Here is a 10521-nt window from a genome sequence, read left to right on the forward strand (position 1 = left end):
TGCTGGGTTAGCTCCTCAACCACTGTCTGATACTCGTTATAACCTGACTCAGGTGGTTTTTGCAATACTCCTGGGATGTTTGCCTTCTTACCGAATATCAATTCGTAAGGCGTGAACCCCGTACTTGTGCTCTTGGTCGTGTTGTAGACAAAAGCTGCCGTTGGGAGATACCGGTCCCAATCGTTCTGTTCATTGGCACAAACATAGTGCCTAAGGTACTCCACTAACACTTTATGGGATCTTTCAATGCTCCCATTTGACTGTGGCCTGAACGCTGTGGTGTGAGTTTTCTGTATCCTCAACACCTTACAGAGTGTTTTGAACACCTCGCTCATGAAGTTACTACCCTGATCAATCAATATCTGGTTGGGTATCCCGTATATACTGATGACATTATTTATTAATGTACGTGTCACCGTATCTGTTTCTTGATTTGGCATTGGACTTGCCACTAGATACTTGGACAGTTCGTGCCCATTTCAGTCATAGTTGCCATTATAGTGGTGTTAACATTGACACGTGGATGGGTCGTCGGCTGCGGAGGTTCATCTTTAGGAGTGTTCAGACACACTTCTACTATGCCCAGCATTAACATTAGTTCGCCGCCTGTCCTGTTTTACCAGTCTGCCCAGTCTAGTGGGGGTGGCCGTCCCCAACACCTCGACGTTTGAACGAGGTTTCCCTTTGGTTTCTCCACTTGTTGAGGACACTCACCACAGCACTCCTCGAACACCCGACAAGTCGTGCAGTTTCCGAGCCTCCGGGCCATCACAATCTGCTCTTCGTCAAACTCAAATCGTGCGCCTTCTCCATTCTACACACGGACAGCACGCTCCTTGATACTACATGCACCGTGCGTGTGTCTGACTAGCAGTCATTCCTCGTCAGGTGATGCTGCTATCGCCTGGACGGGTTTATATCGATAGTAAGTAGGTGGTCATAATGTTCTGGCTGATCAGTGTATGTGGGGGTAGAGGGGGATGGGGAGGAAACACTGGTCTGACATCGCATACTAAGGTAAAGAGGCTCACTAGTGTCTGCCTTTAATCTATAATCCTCGAAATTTTGAATGCTGAATTTCTTGATTTTAACACTTTAATAGTAGGCTATACGTTTTGTTTCGCTGTATGACATCAGATAATATAGTTTACACTCTTCTGAATACACTGCGCATATTCTTATCATACTCCAAGTAAATAAACATCTTCCTACTCCTCGGGGCTTCCTGACCGATACCAACTGTCTGTAACAGGGGTTTCCTATTTGTACGGGCTTGAGGGCCACATTGGTAAACTTAGGCATGATCGCGGGCCGCATTTTAATACTAAACTAATTTTCGTAAAATTCCGTGAATAGAACGGAGGTAGCAGTATGAAATAATATGCACAGTTAAATCGAAATTAAGGTTTAATACTTTTAATTGCTTAAAACATTACTTTACAATACTGCACAAAAGAGTGAAATTAAAAATAAACACTATTATACCCAGGAAAATAGAATTTTGAAAAAATGAAATGGCGTATGGCTTTTAGTGCCGGGAGTGTCCGAGGACATGTTCGTTCGGCTCGCCAGGTGCAGGTCTTTTGATCTGACTCCCGTAGGTGACCTGCGCGTCGTGATGAGGATGAAATGATGATGAAGACGACACATACACCCAGCCCCCGTGCCAGCGGAATTAACCAATTATGGTTAAAATTTCCGACCCTGCCGGGAATCGAACCCGGGACCCCTGTTGTCAAAGGCCAGCACGCTAACATTTAGCCATGGAGACGGACTGAATTTTGAAGAAGAGCATCAACAATGTCACTTAATTTGAATTAAAATTTGACAAATGACAAAAAGGTAAAAAAGTAATAATGCCGAGAGATAACCTGAAATTAATAATGTGATCAAAGCAAAACTTAAAGAAGGAAAATTTAGTGGAAGTAGTGAGAAGGGAACAGTGATATACAGTTGTAAGGGTCTAAAATCCCAGCATTGAACTTCCAGGAGTACTTCGCTAAAAATGTCTTCGAATGTGCAGCACTGTGAACCAGTAAGAGAAGAACGAGGAACTGAAACCGCTTCTAACGCCAATGGCAATTAAAATATTTCTTGGTATTCATTGCACGCAACGTTGCATTAAATGTCCACAGTGAGTTTGGCATGGACAGGAATTGCTATGAATCCCATAGCCATTTTTTAATAATGATTAAGACCTAGCACTGGCATTTGTGAAGGCTCATTTTCCACCGAAGTTTGGATTTTATTTTTTAATCAAAAATAATCTATTCAGCCCAAGTGAATATTTACAAACAGGAAATAATATTAAAGAATTAATTAGTTCTAACGTGGGTCTATAAAGAGTACAAAATGAATACATTCTTGAACGAGCTATGAAATAGCTTTTGTAAATCTTCTTCACTTGGCTTAAAATATATTGCTTAAAGCAAAGCGGACCGTCATTTGGAACTCCTGGTCTACAAGAAAAGAGGAATGTTGTTTCACTGGCATATTTGTTTGGATTGAAAATAGTTTGTTTTCTTGATGTTGCGTGTTGTTTAAAGGGGCCTAACATCTAGGTCATCGGCCCCGTTTGTTTTCGAGATTATACCGGTAAGTGTAAAATATCAAAAATCAGCATCTTGAAACAAAATAATATACCTGATGCTTCACGTAATTTAAAGAGGATATAGTATTCAGAATTATTTTGCTCGATGGATATTCTTAGTTTATCGACTTCAGCATCATTTTAAATATAAATATAAATTATTGTAGAATTTGTATTCAGACATGAGATACTTCATTTCGGTCACCAACATCGTGTAAATATATGTCAAAAAGACTGTGATATAGTGTGATATTAGATTGTGTGAATAGTGGTGACAAGATTGGTGTGCAATATATCGATCAAAGATCGAAATACTACTTGTATTGATTATTCTTTAATTTCCTGCCGCATTGGAATTCTTCTAAGTGTTGTTAACGCGTAAGGAATGACATCCTCTTCTAGTCGGATTTTATAAGGGATCTTAACATCACATCTCATAATCGACACAGTCCTAGATATTGCTGAGCCTAAATTTCATGGTTTAAAACCATTCAAAATCAAGTCTCCCACTGGAATTGCGTGATTACAGGCAATGTATATTCGAGTTTGCAGTTGAATAAAGCATCCTTATGAAGGCCTCTAGAATGGTCATTCCTGCTGATTCCGCACTGCGAAAAGACGATCTCCACAAAATTTACTAAGTGTATCATGGCATAGAGACGTGTCGTGCGAGGATATACTATTCGTTAAGTTAGCCGAGTGTCTCTAAAGAGAATGAACTGTTAAGAAAACAATGCCACAATTACACTCAAGAAAGGACCAATTCGCAGCAGCCTTTAATGTAATTTGAGTTCCTTGAAGAACCTAGACAAAGAGACGCATTAGATCCCCTTCACCTTAATAAATCCTCGTGATAAGCGTAACATAAATAAAAGTGATGATGCGTAAAAAGAGTTACAGAGAACCCCCATTTTCAAATGGATTCTCATCTGTGGAATTGCCAAAGGAATTGCACTCTGGTTCCTATTTCAGCCTTTAAACTGCAGCCTCAGACAAGAAGATACTTTTCGAGAAAGAGGGGAGCCGTGGGAGAAATCAAAAGTCAAATTATGACTGTCTAAAACAAGCCAAAGATCTACAAGAACCAACACCAGGGGATGAAGTATGGATTACCGGCACTGATTTGTGCTGAACAGGCACAGTGAAGAGCAAAGTTTACGCACCACTATCATGTAATATTACTACAAATCAGAGAGAGATACGTCGAAACCGATTTCATCTCGTACCTCTTACTCCGAAGCAAGATGACAGGTATGAAGGAAATTGGATAGAAGAGGAACCAGAGGGTACCAGTCCTGTCACACATGTCACGGCAGCACCATACATCAGAAGAGCAACAGCAGCACCCTCCACCCAACGGACCTGGGCAGACCCATTCGACAGAGGCATCATGGCTTACTTAAGAGACCTATTCAGAAGAAATAACACCTATCCACCAGAGGAGAGAGAGCAGAATCCTCCTGGGGAGCTACATCCACGATACCAGCACCATCTTCCAACATATTGGGAAGAAAAGGTGATGAGATGGGGAGACTCGTAAATTCTTCCAAAAGACTGAACTTGTGACATACTAATAACTGAGTTAAAATGAGACACGTGCATAATTGACTTTAAAGAGGAGATGTGCAATATATTGGTCATAAATCGATATACAGTACTTGTATTGACTATTATTTTGAATTTGAATAACGCATGTTGAAGATTGGGATAGGTGTCCTGAAATTCGTAAAATAAAGTAGTATTCCAACATTTTCTCAGAGCCAGTATTGGAAACGAAGGTCACACACACAGAATGGTGGATATCAGTACCAGGATTCGAACCCAATATCACCACACTGTGCCACTTTCTAAACTTTTGTCCGATCAAACGTTAAGTTGTTACGTATGTGCTCCCTCACATTATCCTCAAACTACAATCACACAACCACAAGGCACTCATCAAAACAGAGAAATGGTTGAAATAATAAATTGTACTTCTGTATATGTGATCACGTTAGAAAACTGCAGTTGGCACCGAAACTGTGCACTTTGGTTCCAATTTTCTGGTCTCAGTTCATTTAATCCAGAACTTCCAAATTCATCTTCCTAGCTTCATAGCTCGTGAAGATATAGCCTAAAGATCGTCATATAAATATTGGTTTGCTGATAGTACTTATAAAAGGGGAAATAATTGCTTTGTCCAAGAGAAAGTTTTAAGAGATCTTTCGCCAATCCCCTATTCAAGTCAGCTAAGAAACCAAAAGAAAACATTTTCCTAACTGCTGTGCCATCTGCTCCACGTCTCACTCGTCCAGACCACGTCAACTTGTTATCTTAGAAGAAAAGGTCTCATCTGGTTATATTTCTGAATCATTTTTCTATTTCTGTATAACGTATTAATCAAGAAGTTATATATCATAGGAAAAACTGTTCGATAAACGTACAGTCTCGTACTGGTTAGTGAACGCTTCAGTATTTAGTGTTGTACACTGCCAACTGACCAACCTACCCTCATTTTCAGTGGGCGTAAAATTCATCAGCACTTCCTTCGATATTCTTTTTCCTGTAACTAGATAACCTACGATGATGTGTCCAGGAATCCATCGAGCCAGTTAAGGAGAAACACAAACACATATATTAAACGAAAGTGTTTGCATTTTGAGAACCTGAGCCAATGGAGACCACGAGTTACTTTAACTCTTTTTTTTTAATTTGTTTTACGTCGCACCGACACAGACAGGTCTTATGGCGACGATGAGGCAGGAAGGGGCTAGGAATGGGAAGGAAGCGGCCGTTGCCTTAATTAAGGTACAGCCCCAGCATTTGCCTGGTGTGAAAATGGGAAACCACGGAAAACCATCTTCAGGGCTGCCGACAGTGGGGTTCGAACCCACGATGTCCCGAATACTGGATACTGGCCGCACTTACGCGACTGCAGCTATCGAGCTCGGTTTAACTATCTTTAGCTATAATCAGGCACATTTTAGGATAGAAGTATTGAAGTTTTAGAGGTTGGTATTGATTAAACATAATAAGTGAAAACATGAAAATTGATTTAATTAATGTTTGTTGAATTTACTGGAACAGTCATTGCTTGGCTTATGATCTCACTTTCTCCATAAATTATATCAAAGACAATAGAGAATCCGTTCGAGTAGGATTTTCACAACTTTATCATATTTCTACTACGTAAAATGTAAGCGGAATAAAGGATCTTCTTCCTACGATTTATAGTCCCTCATACCATACAAGAATATTTCTCGATTTCTGTTTTTATCGGTATTATATTGTACTCCTCATTGTTTGAATATTATTTTAATAAGTTATATTGTACTGTATACTGTTGAAGGTAGGACCTGCAAAACGCACTGGCTCTGTGGAAAATAACTTCAAGATGTGTAACAATAATACACAAATATAAATTACCATAGCTAAGAAAGGTTTCATGCACCTACTAAACAAAAACACCTGTCCCCTCGTTCCTCTAGGTGTCAGCGGCAAGTGATTCATATTCCCTCCCATTGCGGATCCTGCTTTCTTAGAGTTAGACCTACGGAACGGGGAAAGGAAATCACACTCCAATATCTACTGACTGAGCGAAATTTCAGCTGTCATAGAAAATGTTTTGTTAATCCTATAAAATCCCATTGTTACGTATGGCTGAATGTGAAAACACAAAGATGACGTGCTTTTTAAACGTATTTATTTATTTATTTATTTATTTATTTATTTATTTATTTATTTATTTATTTATTTATTTATTAGATACAGCCTATGGAAGGCCATTTTAGATTTTTTTTGTTGCTATTTGCTTAATGTCGCACCGACACAGATAGGTCTTTTGCGACGATGGGATAGGAAATGCCTATGAATTGGAAGGAGGTGGCCGTGGCCTTAATTAAGGTACAGCCCCGGCATTTGCCTGGTGTGAAAATGGGAAACCACGGAAAACCATCTTCAGGGCTGCCGACAGTGGGGCTCGAACCCACTATCTCCCGATTACTGCATTTTAGATGAACCGGTAGATAAGTAGTTTAGTTACTCATCTCCAATATGTATGTTCCCGTATTCTTTTCCATCCCATGGCACGGACGTAGTAAAGCTAGACAAGAGACTGGCCTGTCTACCTCACAGAAAAACAGGATTAAGGCGCCTCCTCAGAGGCAGTGATAAGGTAATGTAGTCTTTATTAGGTGATATTTATTTTAAATATTTTGCACAGTTTTCGTTATATAGTGGTGGTCGATCGGTTAAGCCAACTCTACGATAGGGCTGGGGAAAATCACAGTACATAGATCTGTGGCTTCATAGCAAGTATGGCTCCCCTCCACTCAGGGTGTTTACTCTTTCCTCTGATGTCAGAGGTAACTGAAATTACGTACACTCCTACAGAACAATACTGTCTACAACGATAGATAACGTCAAGATTCCAAGCCCCATAACTGATGAACTATAACAGTAACATCCATACAGACTTGTTGCGCCCGTTAATGAAGAGAACTCGCACAACACTCCTTAAAATCGCTAAGTGAACGTGGCATAAAATACAGGTAAAGGGCATACATACCCTATTCACATTACGTATAACATAAACTTCTTCGCTTCTGAATGGATCCAGCCCATATAAAATAAGAAGTTAGAAGAGAATCCTTAGTTCCAGTTGTTAATTCTAAAATAATTTCAGTTACTCACCTAACTGCCCTTAAGTAGTTGAAAACTCACAGCCGGGCGATCGTGAGGACTACAGCCGTGCCTCTCCCGTCCGCCTTCTAACTTATTCAAAGTAGTTGAGTACTCACAGCCTGCTTTGACTGGCGGTCATGAGGAGTACAGCCGCGCTTCTCTCGTCCACCTTGTTCCTTATTCAAAGCACTTGCATGCTAATTCAATAACTAGCTCATTATCGCGGACAGCGAACAGCAGCAGTCAAATCTCTGACTGTTGCTCGCCTTACAAGAGTCTACAGTACCACATCTATCTCCAAGCTTAGGAGTATACTTCATGAGTGAACATTGCGAGGTGCTTGGGGTAGGGGTGAACATTGCATTGAATGTCCAATCAAACCGAAAAAAAAAATACTCCACCTATCCTCTTCAGACCCGAGAAGAAATCTGGGGGATTTTTTCCTAAAATATTAATGATAAAGAATCTGTTCGATCAACAATACCTCGAAATGATATCAATCAATCAATCAATCAATCAATACTGATCTGCTTTTAGGACAGTGGCCCAGGTGGCAGATTCCCTATCTGTTCTTTTCCTAGCCTTTTCTTAAATGATTGCAAAGAAATTGGAAATCTTTTGAACATTTCCCTTGGTAAGTTATTTCAATCCCTAACTCCCCTTCCTATAAACGAATATTTGCCCCAATTTATCCTCTTGAACTCCAACTTTATCTTCCTATTGTAATCTTTCCTACTTTTAAAGACACCACGCTAACTTATTCGTCTACTAATGTCATTCCAGCCGTCTCTCCATTGACAGCTTGGAACATACCACCTAGTCGAGCAGCTCGTCTCCTATCTCGCAAGTCTTCCCAGCCCAAACTTTGCAACATTTTTGTAACGCTATTCTTTAGACGGCAATCACCCAGAACAAATCGATCTGCTTTTCATTCGATTTTTTTTCAGTTCTTGAATCAAGTAATCCTAGTGAGATTCCCATACACTGGAATCGTACTCTAGTTGGGGCCTTACCAGAGACATATATGCCCTATCCTTTACATCCTTACTACAAACCCTAAATACCATGTGCAGAGATCTGTAACCTTTATTTACAATCCCATTTATGTGATTACCTCACTGAAGATATTTCCTTATATTAAGACCTAGGTGTCCACCTCTCTGGTGTAGGGGTTAGCTGCCACCCCCGGAGGCCCGGGTTCGATTCCCGGCTCTGCCACGAAATTTAAAAAGTGGTACGAGGTCTGGAACGGGGCCCACTCAGCCCCGGGAGGTGAACTGAGTAGTAGTAGGTTCGATTCCCACCTCAGCCATCCTGGAAGTGGTTTTCCGTGATTTCCCACTTCTCCTCCAGGCAAATGCCGGGATGGTGCTTAACTTAAGGCCACGGCCGCTTCCTTCCCTCTTCCTTGTCTATCCCTTCCAATCTTCCCATCCCCCCGCAAGGCTCTTGTTCAGCATAGCAGGTGAGGCCGCCTGGGAGATGTACTGGTCATCCTCCCCAGTTGTATCCTACGACCCAGGTTCTGAAGCTCCAGGACACTGCCCTTGAGGCGGTAGAGGTGAGATCCCTCACTGATTCTGAGGGAAGAACCAACCCTGGAGGGTAAACAGATTAAGAAGAAGAAGACCTAGGTACTTCCAATAATCCCTAAAGGGAACGTTTACCCCATCAACGCACTAATTAAAAGTGAGAGGACTTTTCCTATTTGTGAAACTCGCAACCTGTCATTTTAACCCCATTTATCATCATACCATTGTCCGACTCGATGGCTGAACGGTCAGCGTACTGACCTTCGGTTCAGAGGGACCCAGGTTCGATTCCCGGCCGGGTCGGGGATTTTAACCTTAATTGGTTAATTCCAATGGCACGGGGGCTGGGTGTATGTGTTGTCCTCATCATCATTTCATCCTCATCACGACGCGCAGGTCACCTACGCGTGTCAAATAGAAAGACCTGCACCTGGCGAGCTGAATCCGTCCTGGGATATCCCGGCACTAAAAGCCATACGACATTTCATTTCATTTTATCATACCATTGCCTACTCCCCATCTCACAAATTAATCGAGGTCATTTTGCAGATTCTCACAATCTTGTAACTTATTTATTACTGTATGCAGAAAAACGTCATCCGCCAAAAGCCTTATCTCTGATTCCACTTCTTTACTCATGAAAAATGAAAACCTACAACCTGTTTTCCATTCAATGACCGGATCAGGGATGGAATGAATGAAGCCCCCATCTTGCGGCGAGGATAAGAATTGTGCTGGCCGCCGAAGCCCGTCGCACTCCTCTGGGGCAATGATTAATGACCGACAGATGAAATGAAATGATAGTGGAGAGTATTGTTTAAATGAAAGACGACAGGGAAAACCGGAGTACCCGGAGGAAAACCTGCCCCGCCTCCGCTTTGTCCAAGCACAAACCTCACATGGAGTGACCGGGATTTGAATCACACAGCGGTGAGAGGCCGACGCGCCGCCGTCTGAGCCTACTCATATAATTTATATATCGTCGCTACCGGCACGAAACCTCCTATGTGAAATATTTTAGCTTAGAACTTTGGCCGTTAAGGTTGTTATCTAAGGTGCAATATTGTGTGAATATGGTCAAGGCATTCTCGCTCTTCATAATGTATGCGTTGTGGGTCAGTATATCTCCAAAAAATCACATAGGAGGTTTTGTCCCGGCAACGGCGATATACAGCGTGATTCAGCCGACCCTTCCAATGCAGTTTTATGCAATCCACAATGTTCATTCCGCCCTGAAAATACTCGCCCTGCCGGTATGCTCAGACAACACAACCGGGTACCTTGGTATGTGCTGCCTCACCATGATAGGACGCCGTAACGTTATACTCGTATTAACCCTTTGGCACTCAGCCTATATGCAGGTGTTTACTCGAAGACATTCAGACTAATTTTTGTGATTTTCCAAAGCAAATTACAAAAATTTAACACGTAAAGAGTTTAACACACATTAAAATAAAATTAATCACACTAATACATGAAACTATGAGCATTTCAGAAATGAATATGCTTTGGACGTATTGTTATTGGTTAAGCCCCAAAAATATTAAATTTCGAAAATAAATTTTTAAAAATAAATTATTGTTTTCAATGACAGAAAAATTAGACATTGTTGCGTCTTCCTTCTTTACTCTTAGACTTGAATGAAAGAACATTTAATTCTGAATAATTTGATATCAATGTGATGTGTGTGCTGCAATTCACTCATGAAGCATTGCACAAAGTTATTCAGTGTACACG

General features: G+C 41.1%; 1 protein-coding gene across 2 annotated transcripts in view; it reads right to left on the reverse strand.

Annotated features, from left to right (window-relative positions):
• The window catches only part of LOC136863936 (follicle-stimulating hormone receptor), a 296597-nt gene extending 289223 nt beyond the window's left edge, over window positions 1-7374 (reverse strand). For both annotated transcript variants that reach the window (XM_068226488.1, XM_067140382.2), the window contains exon 1: window positions 7262-7374. The gene's annotated coding sequence lies outside the window, so the exon portion shown is untranslated. The remainder of the gene's footprint in view (window positions 1-7261) is intronic.
• Window positions 7375-10521: the final 3147 nt, after the last annotated feature.

This window comes from Anabrus simplex, chromosome 2, assembly GCF_040414725.1.
Source record: "Anabrus simplex isolate iqAnaSimp1 chromosome 2, ASM4041472v1, whole genome shotgun sequence".
NCBI classification, from domain to species: Eukaryota; Metazoa; Arthropoda; class Insecta; order Orthoptera; family Tettigoniidae; genus Anabrus; species Anabrus simplex.